The sequence below is a fragment of the Nyctereutes procyonoides genome, unplaced genomic scaffold (assembly GCF_905146905.1).
Source record: "Nyctereutes procyonoides isolate TBG_1078 unplaced genomic scaffold, NYPRO_anot_genome, whole genome shotgun sequence".
NCBI classification, from domain to species: Eukaryota; Metazoa; Chordata; class Mammalia; order Carnivora; family Canidae; genus Nyctereutes; species Nyctereutes procyonoides.
Window position 1 is genome coordinate 18215024 of NW_026575047.1, and position 14101 is coordinate 18229124.

A 14101-nucleotide genomic window follows, 5' to 3' on the forward strand; every position below is an offset into this window, starting at 1 on the left:
CCTTTCAGTTCTGTCAGGTTGGGTTTGTTCTTTTAATTTCACATATACTTTTATCTAACCCTCACAAAATACTCATGATATATGTGTGATTATTTTTATTTTACAAGGGAGAAAACTTTCACTCATAGATTAAATGATTTCCCCAATTCCATACAACTAATTCACTTCAGAGAATTTAAGTGATTCCCAGAATCCTGACTCATTCTGTCAAGTTTTGCTTCATGTATTTTGAAGCTCTATTACATTTAGGATTGTCATGTCTCCCCATAAATTGAATTCTTTATCATTATTCCTAGTATATTCCTTTTTATGGTGTATGCTTTATCTGATATTAATATAGCCACTCCAGTTTTCTTATAATTTATGTTTGTATAAATTATATTTTTCCCTCCTTTTAGTTTTAATTTATCCTGCCTATATATTTAAAGTGGTTTGCTCCTACACAGCATATAAGAGAATTTTACTTTTTTATCTTGTCTGGCAATCTCTGACTCCAACTGGAGTCTTTAGATCATTTACATTTAATATAATTATCGATATGGTTGAGTTTAAGTCTACCATTTATTATTAGTTTTCATTTTGTCTCATCTTTTTTTGTTATTTTTTCTTTTCCTGCTTCTTTTGAGTTAATTGGTACTGCTTAGTTTTCCATTTTATCTATTGATGAGATATATTTTAATTTATTTTTTTTATTTTAGTGATTCCTCTACACTTCACAATACCTATCTTAACTCATAATTTACACCCAAATAGTATTATACCACTTCATGTATAACATAAAATCCATAACCCTATAGATCTCCACTGCTCCATTCTGTCCTTCAAGCTATTGTCATATATATTGCTTCTATGCATTCGATAAATCTTAAAAATACATTGTTATTCTTTTTGCTTTATATAGTCGATTAACTTTTAAAGAAAATTTAAAATGATGAGACAAATCTTTTCTATTTGTCCACATACTTATCATTCCTGATATTCCAAGTTGCTATTTGCTGTCATTTTTGCTTTTGCCTGAATAATTTTGTTTAACATTTCTTTTAGTATATATATGCTGGCAACAAAGTTCCTCATGTTTTGTTTGTCTGATAATGTTTTTATTTAACCTTTGGTTTTTTTCTTTTTTATTGTTGTTCTACTTTGTTTTTAAGATTTATTTATTTTAGAGAGAGAGAGCACGTGCACATGTGAGCAGGGGAAGGGCACAGAGAGAGGGAGAGCTTGCTGAGTGCAGAGTGGGACTGGGGCTCAATCTCATGACTCTGAGGATCATGACCTGAGCTGAAACCAGGAGTCAGACACTCAACGGATAGGCCATAGGTGCTCCTAAGCCTCTTTTCAACCAATTTTTTTTTCAGTCTTTTTTCTCTGTGTGGTTCATCTTGGATTAGTTTAATTGCTATGCTCACAGGTTCACTAATGTTTTCTTCTGCAGTGCCTAATACAATATTATCCTAATCTTATCCACTTAAATCTTTAGTTCAGATATTGCAGGGTTTTTTTTTATCTCTAGAAGTCTGAGTTGGTTCTTTTTTATATCCTTTATTTTTCTTCTGATTATTGTTTTGTTTTCCTTTAAATGATTATACATAATAAAATCTGTCTTAACATTGTGTCTGCTAATTCCATTATTTTGTCATTTCTAGGTTTGTTTCTCTTAACTTATTCTTCTTCTTGTATTTTTTTCTTGCCTTTAAGCATGTCGAGTTATTTATTTATTTATTATTTTTTTTAACTTGCTGGTGACATTGCTATTGTTCCATTATTAAGTGTCTGTATTTTTTGTCCTCCTTTCAAGAGCATTGGGTTTTGTTTTGGCAGGCAGGGAAGTTCATTGTCCCATCAGGTTGATTCCTTCAAGATCTGTTTTTAAGCTTTACTAGAGACTGGTGAGACCTGTGCTATCCAATATGGTAGTTAGTCACTAGCTATATGTGGCTATTAAAATGTGACTCATCTGAATTAAGATGTGCTATAAGTATAAAAACACAACATATTTTTGAAGACTTAGTGTGAGAAAAGGAACACAAACTTCCTCATTAACAATTTAATATTGATTACATGTCAAATTGATAATACTTTGGATATGTAGGTAGGGTTAAATAAAGTATGTTACTAGTTTTGCCTACTCCTTTTTCCTTTTTACTCTGGTTACCAGACATTTAAAACTACATATGTGGCTTGCATTATATTTCTATTGGATAGTGCTGGTCTAGAGCAGAGGTCAACAAACTACAGCTCACAGGCTGACCACTTGGTTTTTGTTAATAAAGTTTTATTGAAACACAGCAATACCCATTCACTTATGTATTTTCTACGGCTGCTTTCACACTACAATGGCAGAACTGACTAGTCGTGGTGAAGACCATATGACCCACAAGCCAAAAATAATTATGATTTGTAAATTTAAGAAAAATTTCCAACCATTGGCCCAGAGGATCTCACTCAAAGGATAGTTCAGACGTATTACTAACATATGATACTTTAGAGACTCCACTGAATGTTCCAAGAATGAACAAGGACTCTCCTCTTTGGCTAACCAAATGTTCTCCCAGTTCATGTGTGCCCTGAGATTTATTCAGCTTACAACTTTGTGGAGTGTCTTTTCTGTCCAAACTTGTGGAGTGTCATTCTATATATTTGTGTCCTGGTATTGAGGACAAGACTCAAGGGATTCCTATACATATTTCTGGAGGAATTTTTCCATATAGCCCCCTCCTTCCCAGAATTTTCCCACTACTTTTAGCCATCTCAGCCTCCTCAAACTCTAGCCTCCATCTTACCAACTCAATAAAGCTGCCAGAATCTGTTTGGGTCCCTCTTTCCTGAGTCCACAGTCTAGAAATTACGTCCAGGCAGAAAGCCAGGGGAATTATCGAACTCACTTGTTTGTTTCTCTTCTTTCAGTAATCATAGTCCTAGGCAGACTATTGTCCAATGTCTGAAAACCATTGTTTCATATTTTATCCAGCTTTCTAATTATTTATGGTGGGCATTTAAGTCTGGTCCTTGTTACTCCATCGTGCCTTGAAAAAGAAATCCCCTCTACTTATCTTTTGATAGGTGGAACTTTCTAGATAGTGCACTCTGAGTCTTCAGACTTCCCAAAGAAGGTTTGTTGGATTTGACTGACTTGTGTGGAGATAGAGAGGTAAATGTATGTTTGCCTAAATAGTTGATGATACACTATATTATTGCTGACTTGGATTTTTTTACGTCCTGGTTTTGACAGAAAGGACAGAAATGACTTTATAGAAGAAGCTGAAAGCAGGCTAATCCTGGGCTGTGCATTTCTGAATTCGTTTGTGATTTATATCAGAGTTACATCAAACATATTAGCAGACCTATAAAGTATGTGCCTTGCCTCTTAAAAAGCATATGAAAAGTTTAAGAAGTGATTACTATTAGCTCCAGATGCTATATTAAGGTCTATTCATCTCTAGGAGTCCATAGTTAAAGGGAAGAAATTATCCCAAACATAGACAGATTATAGATAAAGGTAGGGAGGGAAAGAAGAAGGGAAAGAAAGAGATTCCAAAAATGTTTGTTTTTTATATTAGTGGTATTTCTGTGTTAAGGGATGGAAACACCAAGTAGTTGACAAAATAAACAAACAAATGAAACCTAATTAATTTTCTTACACTTGAATATAAAAATTTCAGAAAAATGTGATGAAAGAATGCATTTGTTGAAAACAGGATGAGAAATGATAGCTTAGCCCAAGGGAAGGGAAGTGACTGGTCTGGGAAAGGCATAACACTGAATATGTGAATCAAAAATAGCTTCAAGAATGAGAAAGTTAGGGGTGCCTGGGTGGTTCACTCTTTTAAGCATCCAACTCTTGATTTTGGTTCAGGTCATGATCTGGGGTCATGAGATTGAGCCCTGCTTCCAGCTATGGGCTCAATAGGGAGTCCACTTGAGATTCTCTCTCCCTCTCCCTTTGCCCCATCCCCCCTCAGATAAATAAAGCTTAGAAAAAGAATCAGAAGGTTAAAGCAGTCAAAGGAGAAAAAAGAAGAGAGTGAAGATGAAAAAGAAAAGGATTCAGGGCACAATAGTGCCAGGCTCATAGCTGATGCTCCATGATGAATGGATGGATGGATAGATATAATAGAAAAGAATAAATGTGATGGTTGAGGACAAGAATTTGATCTTTCTGTGGACAAAGAAGGAATCTAACGATGATAGAGGGAATTCTAGTGATGGGTTTTGTAGGATGGCAATTTATAACTACTTTACATGCAAATAAGTTTTCTTCTAGCTAACTCGTGCTTAAAACCTCAGATCAAAGGTCACTCATTTCCTTAAAGAAGTCTTCTCTGATCACTAAATTAACACATCTGGTTTTTTTTCCCTCTCATGGCACCCTATGTTTTCCCTCTATAATACCAATCAAGTTTATAAACAAGTGTCTTATGGTATTTGTGTAACATCTGTGTTTCCACGACTCTGTAGGCTCCATGAGGGAAAAAACTGTTATGCCTTTGTTGCTAACCATTGTGTCCTCAGGACCCAGCATAAAGCCTGGTACATAGTAAGCTCTCAAAAGTTACTGATTTATTTATTTATTTATTAAATGCACAAATAAGTGCATGAATCCATGAGTCAATGAGGTTGGACCATGGGGACATGCAGAACTGTGAGGTCTATGTGGCCTCGGGAAGACTGAAGCCTATTCATCCAACGAGTGGGTGTAGTGCAATATAAAATGCCCCGGAATTAGAGTCAGAAAGTCTGAATTTAACATCTGCCTCTGCTATTTACTCGCCGTATTAACTAGGGCAAGATAATTTATCCAAACTTCTGTTTTCTGATCTCTTAAATGAGCATAATATACTTCACATGGTTCTTACGAAGACTGAATGAAGAAAATTTCAGAACTTTGCAAAGGTTTTCTCTCCAGATAACCCCCCAATCCCAGGCCTCTGAAGGAGAAGGGCAGGTTCACATCTTTGTTGAACAAAGGCACAACTCAAAACAAAAGCAACTTCTTTGAAATAAGTTTCATCTGGAAAGTTCATGCAAATGTTGCATTTTACACTATAATATATACCTGTATTGTTTCGATATTTAAATTATGTTTTAAATTATCCACTGGTTACCTTAAGTAAAAAAAAAAAAGTTAAATATTTTTTCCCATAAAATAATTGAAAAAAATTGATGCTCATAAATGCACCATATTATCCTTTGGCTTTCCATATTTAAGAAACGCATGGATTACTGTGAAATTGCCTGCCACACGACATAAAAGTTTGTTGAATCTGAATCTGAAAACTCCATAAAAGTTTGCTGAATCTGAATCTGTCCACCAGAGGAACATCATGATTGAAACAGGCAAAACAGGTAATATGGGAATTCTTTCCATAGAAGCAGTGCTGAGGCAAGCTTCTGGTCTGAAGATGAATCAAATAGTTCCAGAAGTGACCTGGAACCTTATTTAAACCTAGCAAATCCAAAGGAAGTGATCATTGCTATAAAAAAATGTAGGATTTACCTAATAGATAGTTGTATATTTACTATAAATAGTTATGGTTATATATAATAATGTGTTATTATGTATAATAGTGTTAATTCATAAAATAATATATTGGATTGTTTACAGAGAAAAAAAAGATACTTAATTATCAAATATTACTTTTATCTTGGGCTTTTTTCTTAGAATCTAATGTAAAAAGAAAAAAAGACCTTCCCTCTTTACCTTCAGAAATTGCTTCTGAATCTGAATTAGCCACAAATATATACCCTACACATTCAGCCATGGCTTAATTTTCATTTCCAAGGCTTTGACTAATGAAAACATTAAGCACAGTGCCACTAAAGCAAACCCCCTCATTTTCCTCATTGTAAAGTCTGGATAACAATACTTACCTCATGGGCTGGTTACAGCATTCAGTGCAGTGAGGCACGTGACCGTACCTGGTACAGTGCCTGGCACACAGCAACCAGGACCACCCCAGTTCTAGACTTTATTCATTGCTCTGTCATCAATGTCCACTTGTTATGGGCTGAATTGCGTCCTTCCCAAGATGCATCTGTTCAAATCCTAAACCCCTAGTACCTCAGAATGGGACTATAGGTTCAGATAGGGTCTTTACAAAGTAATGAAGTTAGAATGAGGATGGGCCCCAATCCAGCATGACCGATATCATTATAAGAGGAAATCTGGAATGCCTACAAGTGTAGAGAGAAGATAATGTGAAGGCACAAGGAGAGACGGACATCCACCAACCAAGGAGACAGGCCCTGGAACAGATCCCTCCCTCACGGTCCTAACAAGGAACCAGTTTGGCGGAGCCTTGATCTCAGATTTCTAGTCTTCACATCTGTGAGAAAATAAACTTCTGTTGTTTAAGACAGTCTGTGGCAATCCTGGCAAACTAATATACCACTAGAATACAAGCTCTGTGAGGGCAGAGACTTTTCTTTTTGTTCTATATTGTACCCTGAGTGCCCCCCTAATAAACAATTGTTGAAATAGTACATAACTATTCAATTCTTGTACCTGGCACAAGATATTCAGCAAATATTTTAGGACAGAATAAATTATTTTATTTTCCAAATACCAAATCAGGATATTATCTGAGGTAAAACAAGTTATGTAAATGTATTTATGTAAGCGTGTAAAACTTTAAATATTAAATTGCACTTGGCAAATACCTGAATTGAAAAGGGCAAAATGGGGGATCTCCAGGTGGCTCAGCCGTTGGGGATCCCTGGTGGCTCAGCGGTTTAGCGCCACTTTGAGCCCAGGGTGTGATCCTGGAGACCCGGGATAGAGTCCCACATCAGGCTCCCTGCATGGAGCCTGCTTCTCCCTCTGCCGGTGTCTGTGCCTCTCTCTCTCTGTGTCTCTCATGAATAAATAAATAAAATCTCTAAAAAAAAAAAAAAAAAGAAAGAAAGAAAAGGGCAAAATGTCATGATTTTCACGCTGGTCTTGGAAAATCCAACTTTGGTAAAGTGTTAATTGTTTGACATCTCTCTTCCTTGGCCTAAATTTAAGCACTGTCCCATGTGCCTCTCACTGATCTTTCCAACCTGTTCTCTGAGTCCACAGGACCCCCTTGCTGGAACCAGAGTGGCCTGTGCATCACTTCTGGGTGCATCATCCTTCTAGGCTCAGCTGCCCTCACAGGAAGCCTTTCCTGACCCTCTGAAGCCAAAGTGATACCACACTCATTTTGGACTACCTTTCAAAAAATATATCCTTTACTTCCCATACCGTTAGTTATCTTTGTATGAAGATATGTGTCTGGTTTCCATTTTGGGCTAAGGTCTCTGAGGACAGGAACCTTGAAAAGTACTTAATCCTACCCCTATCTAAGTAGGGGTCCGGCACATATTGTAAATAGATTTTTAATTAAATCACTGGAAAACAGCGAATGAGCATTCGTGCCCAGCCACAGCCCTGAGGGTATGAAGAGCCAGGGAAGGCACTGACAAATCTAAATCTCTTTTGACAACTTGGGTACAAATCCTCCCACAAGTGGGAAATAGAGAATAGTAATGATGTCATTAGTATGGTGCCATGGCCCCCAAAGAGTATAGCATCACCAATGCCCATCAGGGTAATAAATATCCACCACGCCCTATTTTTGAATAATGCCTATTTAATCAATGCTAGGAGTTTCTTTTCCAAGAATTCTTACTCTTCTTTCCTCTGGGAGTTTTTCTGATCGAATAGCCACTTACCTCAGATAACCAAATCAGCAGCAGGATGCGGAAATTCTTTTGATCCCTGCCTCTGTGGGCTCGGCAAACAGCTAGAGTATGTCCAACCACACGGAAAAGAAATACTGTACAAAATTAATTACTTTTTGTGTTGTTGTTGTCATTGTTTACAGTCAGTGATTTTTTTGGATTCCCTTGATACGAAACATGAGCCAGTCAGTGTAAGGAAGCCTTTTTTCTTGCTCTAAGGCAAAGCCTTTAGGAAAAATGAGTGTGATATTCCTCACATTGCTTTCTGGCCATGTGATCCCATCTTCAAACGACCTTTAAAAATCTTACTATGTTTCTTTTCATTGAATTGGATCCAAGCAATAATGATAAATAAAGATAACTGGAGAAGGAGGGACCTAACATTGCACATAAGCACGGATATCATCATCTTTGACTATTTTTGTGGACATTTCTTATTTAACCCCCCAGTCTAATTTTCTTTTCATTTTTATGTGATATAAAGAGGATATATTTGAATGGAATTTTAATTACAATATTTTAATTTTTTTAATTTTTTTATTCATTTATGATAGTCACAGAGAGAGAGAGAGAGAGAGAGAGAGAGAGAGAGAGGCAGAGACACAGGCAGAGGGAAAAGCAGGCTCCATGCACCGGGAGCCCAACGTGGGATTCGATCCCGGGTCTCCAGGATCGCGCCCTAGACCAAAGGCAGGCGCCAAACCGCTGCGCCACCCAGGGATCCCTAATTACAATATTTTAAATAAATATAATATTTAATTATAATCTTTTCCCTGAAAAATTAGGCTCTAATAACAAACACTCTCTTGAGCAAAGCTTGCATTTTCAGGAATACAATTCAGAGATACTAAAGCAAAATAATATGAATGAGGTATAAAATATAAAAATGCAAATCAATACTCTATAAATCAGAGTATTGGCATTCTTATGTAGATAAATAAGTTCCAATGAGAAAAACATTATTTATATGGTCAAGGCAATTCATTGTTGGAATAATATACAACTGTCTGTTAAATATAAAGAGTTGTAACAGGAGCTGTAAAAAGATAAAGCCCCTACCCTAATTAGCTTACAAACAACTTACTGGATTTCAAGCTATCTAGAAACATAAATTTCACAGGGAAGCTGAAGAGGGAGAATTCTTGAGGATAAAAACAATTAAAAAAAAAAACAATTTTTAGAACTTTTTTTGGAATGTTTATTTCTTGGATTCAAAAGGAAAATCTGAATTATACTCAATTTAAAAAACAGTAATACAAGAAATATTTTCTTTAAAATAAGGTAAACAAACTGCTTTCCTTCTCTAGTTTTTAGAGACTATGCAACAGGAAGGCTGTTATCTAGACTTAAAACAACATAATCAACAGTGTTATTAGGAGGGCATCAGACATAGCAATCACTGTGTCTGAATTAGATAATGCATCTTCGTCAGGTCATCTGTACCAAATGGTCTAGATTAAATTACCTGGGCCTTTTCTTTTTCTTTCTTTCTTTCTTTCTTTCTTTCTTTCTTTCTTTCTTTCTTTCTTTTTCTTTCTGGCTCTAAGTGTTGCTTGAAGTACAGAAGAGAGTAAAGGAAAATACATTCAGAAATGTGCCAAACATTCTCATCCAAATGGCGCTACTCGTTTCCTAGCACTACCATCTAATCAAAACCAAGTCCCGAAGACTGAATTTTTGGCAAAGTACTTTCAAAGGCACCAGAACAGGAACATCTTGAGATATCTGAAGGGGAAGAGGACGCAGGGGAAGCAAAATAAGTAAGATTCTACCTAAATCATCTCCCCTGGGACATGGTAATAAATCCTCATGGAGACCTTTCCTGCCTCCTCCTGAATCTTCTTGGGATCTTCTTTAAGATGCACTGGTCTTCTCAGCACTAATTGAAAGAAAAAAAGCAAATTGTATTTGAGAAATTTGCCAAATAAGCAAACATGGGAAGGAGAGTAATTTGTGTGCATCTGGGGTGAATCTTAACTTTTCTGACACTACAAAGTATTCAGAGAAAGGAGAATAGGAATATGCCATCATCCATATCTTCTTTTGAGTCTCTATTTTTCTTGACTTCAATATGGAAAAAGAAACTGATTAGATAAATTATTGTGTAGCAAGAGTTGTATTCAATGAGTTCGAAAGTGTTTTCCTCCTTTTTTAAGAAAATGAAGTTTCTCTTTTGTGAAGATGTTATTACTAGGCAGAACTATATATTCGTGGTACTGGTGACTTTTTTATGGTGGTATTCTAAAAAAAATTTTTGTGTTTCTCTAAGCCTGTAAGACTTAAGAGATGCTGGATTCCATAGTGTTTCATAGCTAGAGAGACATTTGCAACAATACTGAGCAAAATGGAAATATAAGTCTAAATAGTTCATATAAAATCATGGACAGGTTGAAATGTCCTTTAAATTTAATAAGCTATTAAATTTATTATGTGGCGCCTGGGTGACTCAGTGGTTGAGCGTCTGCCTTTGGCTCAGGGCATGATCCTGGAGTCCCGGGATCGAGTCCCACATCGGGCTCCCTGCATGGAGCCTGCTTCTCCCTCTGCCTGTCTCTGCCTCTCTCTGTGTGTCTCTCATGAATAAATAAATAAAATCTTTTAAACAAATAAAATAAAATTTAATAAGCTAAAGATTGTACCAATGTGAGTATGAACACAGTACACATTGCAGATTTTTGTTGTTGTTGCTCTTATTATAACAGACTAATTCTAAATAGGCAAAGCTCACCAAAAAAGATCCCATCCATGAATTCAAAGTTTCCCATATTTCCTTTAATCCTCCCTACTCTTTCCAATTTTCTGGAAATACAGTGTCCTCCGGTAAGGTAGGGGGAGACACACATTGGAATATGCATGACTTGTATTTTAAAGGTATCCACAGGAGAAGAAATCATAAATCAGCGAATAAAAAGTGAATATGTGGCATGCCTCTTTTGGTGTTGAGAACACTTATAAAAACAGAAATTTAAAATTAACTAAGTGAGGGGAGAAAAACATGGCTAAAAGCTGAGCGGGGGTGGGGATGGGGCGGGGGACAGAGTCAGGGAGACAAACAGGATGCTGGGAGGTGAGAAATAAGGGTGGGGAGTAGTGGCCAATCTCAAGAGGAACTAACAAAGTCTGTTGCTTATAGTTACCCAGAAAACCCTAAGAACAATAACAGACAAACAAACGTAGCCTAGAAAGAAATCCCAGAGAAGCTAGAACCCCAATAGCTGAGACGACACAGTCTCCCCTGGATTAATGGTGCTTTGGGGACCTGAAGGTAGCCTCGCACATGTTCTCATCCAGCACAACTGCTGACAACTCCCATTTCCCCTGCTGAATCAACAGATCCTGGCGAAAGACCAGGGGGAGAGGGTGAGTGGACCTTGGGCTCCAGGAAGTATGTTTCTATCTTTTGAGAAATGGGAACTTGGGCTCTACTCAGTCCAATTTGCTGGGTTTTCTATTTTTGTTTTTTAGCGTTTACTCTTTGGAGTGGTTTTTAAAGTAAATACATATTATTCTGAGGAAGAATTCCAGTTCCAAGAACCTGCACAGGTCCAGCTATTCAGGCAGCAGTTAAAAAGCTAGAGGCGATGAAAGGAGATGTTCACTCTCTCCCAGGGCCCTCACCTCCTAGAGCCTTGTGCCTTCTTAGCCCACCCGGCTTCAAAATTCACAAGCAACAGCCACACCTCTGAGGTCAGGGCGCCTTCAAGGACCCCTCCAGCAAAATTGTGCTTGAAGGCTCACATGTAATCATACACAATGTGCATGTTTCTTTCTTGGCTACTTTTAAAAGCGCATTCCCCCCCCACACACACAAAAGTAATATATGCTCATTAAAGAAAAGAACAAAAAAGTATTCAAAGGCAGAGAAAAAAAATATCACCCCACTCCTATCACTTTGATACGATTTGATTAAAATAAAATATCATTTTAATGTTGTCTCCAGTTAGCAAATCTTTTTGAATTACAAGGATAATAAAGAACTCTCTACTGTTCATATGATCCTACCACCTGCTTACTGTTTCCTGCAATGTATCAGCAAAACTTCTAAAGCATTCGTAAGTGTGGACTGACTACTGGCTTGCCGGCTTGAGAGGCTAAGGAACTAAAGGCTGAAGTCTTGGGCACTTTAGTCTTTGGGGTTTGGAGTACAGGCATCCAGCATACTTGGAATGAGCAGAAGAAAGGTGGCAAGGCCACTTCCCTAGAACATAATTCACACACCCTCTCTTTGCTTGCTTCATTACTCCTGTACCCACCCCAGACTTACGGTAAATGTTCAACCAGAACTTACTCAACTAACTTAAATCCAAGACTTAAATGCTGATAATTTTTCCAAGAGAGGTGAGGGCTGGAAACATAAAGAGCCAGGCTTATTCCAAAACCAGCTGAAAGATGGCAAGTAGTTTATCTCATTTTGTGGGCTCCCTCATTCTTTACTACCTCTGCTTCCCAGCACAGGGGAAATCTAGATAGCCCCCAACTTAGACATTAGTTACAATTTACATCTTTATGTGCGTAGGTCATTGATTTGGAAATTACATTTATTTCCCTTTAAAATAATATAATAACATATTCCCTTTGAAATGATATAATAATATTTATGATCCTTGACAAGTCCCCCCACCCAAAGGGGGTTTCGAACTCTCAATGAAGCAGAAATAATACATTTGCAATAAAAAGTAGAAAATAAAGCTACTGACATATTTATTTTAGTAAAATAACCAATAAGCAACCCCATATTGAATGGTTATTTTTAACTCAAATAATCATGATGCATTAAAGCAAATTTAACCATAGAAAAGGAGGCTGTATCTCTACTGGTTGCTATCGTTCACCAGTTTCTTGAAGTCTTCTTCTCATGGACTGAAGATGTGGCCTGAGGGCCTAGGTCTTGCTCTTGACCCTGAGTCTAGCTACAATTTGAATAATTTTAGGCTCCAAGAACCTGCGCAGTACCCTAGTCACTTTTTCCATTGGTCTCACCACCTCCTCTAGTCTCCCACTCCCACAGGTACACCCCGAGCCTTGTCATCTCTGGCACTGTGACACCTTGAAATGTTAAGGCCACATGTCCCCACTTTCTAACTGCTCAACTCCTAAGCTTTCAGGTCGTTCATTATTGCCCTCTCTACAACCTACTTGAAATGTCCTGGTCACTGATCCTTTGGCTATCTCTTTAGAGCCTCCTTCTATTTTAGGTCTTCAACTTAGATTCCAAGATCCAACAATTTCAATTATTTTTGCACCACTGTCCTTCAATTGCATTGTCTTGCCAAACATAATCCAGAACTGTTTTCATTGCCCACCTGTATTGGAAATGTTGAGAGCTCCTAGAGGGGTGGGATGGGGGAGGGAGATCATACATTTGGTTTCATATTTATTATGAAATAATAACTCTTGGTCACCTACCTCTACCTCAGTACTTCCTGGCAAACTTTAATTGAATGAATGGACAGATTGATGGATCAATGGGTAATATTGGTAGAACTTGTAGAAAAGCCAAAGAGAATCACTGGACTCTTTGTAATGCTTTTGAGACAGACAACCCTTAGTCTAGCGTTTCTAATTTTATCTCAAAACACATGGCTTTGCAATTCTGAGAAAGAAAAAGCTGGAGGCATCAGAATTCCTGAGTTCAAACTATATTAGAAAGTTATAACAAACAAAATAGTATGGTTTTGGCATAAGAAGAGACACATAGAGCAATAGAACAGAATTAAGAGCCCAGAAATAAATCCACACATATACGGTCAACTAATATTTGACAAAAAAACTAAGAGTACTGAGTGGGGAAAAGATAGTCTCTTGAATAAAAACAGTATTAAGAAAACTGGATATTCACATGCAAAAGAATGAAATTGGACCCCTATTTTAACACCACTCACAAAAATTAACTCAAAATGGATTAAAAACTTAAACATAAGACCAAAAACTGTTAAATGACTAGAAAAAAACATGGGAGGAAAAATACCTCCTTGACCATGGTCTTGGCAACAGTTTTTTGGATATGACACCAATAGCACAAGCAACAAAAGCAAAAATCATCAAATGGGGCTACATCAAACTAGAAAGCTTCTTCACACAGCAAAAGAAACCATCAGCAGAATGAAAAGACAATCTACACAATGAGAGAACCTATTTGCAAACCACCTACTAATGAAGGGTTAATACCCAAAATGTATTAGGAACTCATATAACTCATTAACACAACCAACCAACCATCGGATTAAAATGTGGGCAAAGGACTTGACAGGAATAAACATCTCCAAAGAAGACATCCAAATGGCCAAGAGGTATATGGAAAGGTGCTCAACAGCACTCATCATCAGGAAATGCAAATCAAAACCACAAGGAGATAGCACCTCACACTTGTTAGAATGGCTTTTGTAAAAGAAAGGAG